The sequence below is a fragment of the Papaver somniferum genome, unplaced genomic scaffold (genome assembly GCF_003573695.1).
Source record: "Papaver somniferum cultivar HN1 unplaced genomic scaffold, ASM357369v1 unplaced-scaffold_23174, whole genome shotgun sequence".
In the NCBI taxonomy this organism is placed as follows: domain Eukaryota; kingdom Viridiplantae; phylum Streptophyta; class Magnoliopsida; order Ranunculales; family Papaveraceae; genus Papaver; species Papaver somniferum.
This window is the reverse complement of record NW_020633458.1, coordinates 798-1000: the sequence shown is the minus strand read 5'-3', so window position 1 is coordinate 1000 and position 203 is coordinate 798.

Sequence of the window (203 nt, the reverse complement as noted above, 5' to 3'; positions counted from 1 at the left end):
ATCAGGTAAACATGCCCGATAGTGAACATACTGTAGTTCACCCCTCAGGATCTCATCCCTCAGGACCGCTAACTGAGGGGGCTGATAAAATTTCCAATGATGCTGACTCGGTTCCTGAGAGGTCTGATCCTGTGCCTAGAGCCCCATTTCCCCAGCTATTAGCATCAACAAAGAAGGAATCGAACTTTAATGACATATTGGAG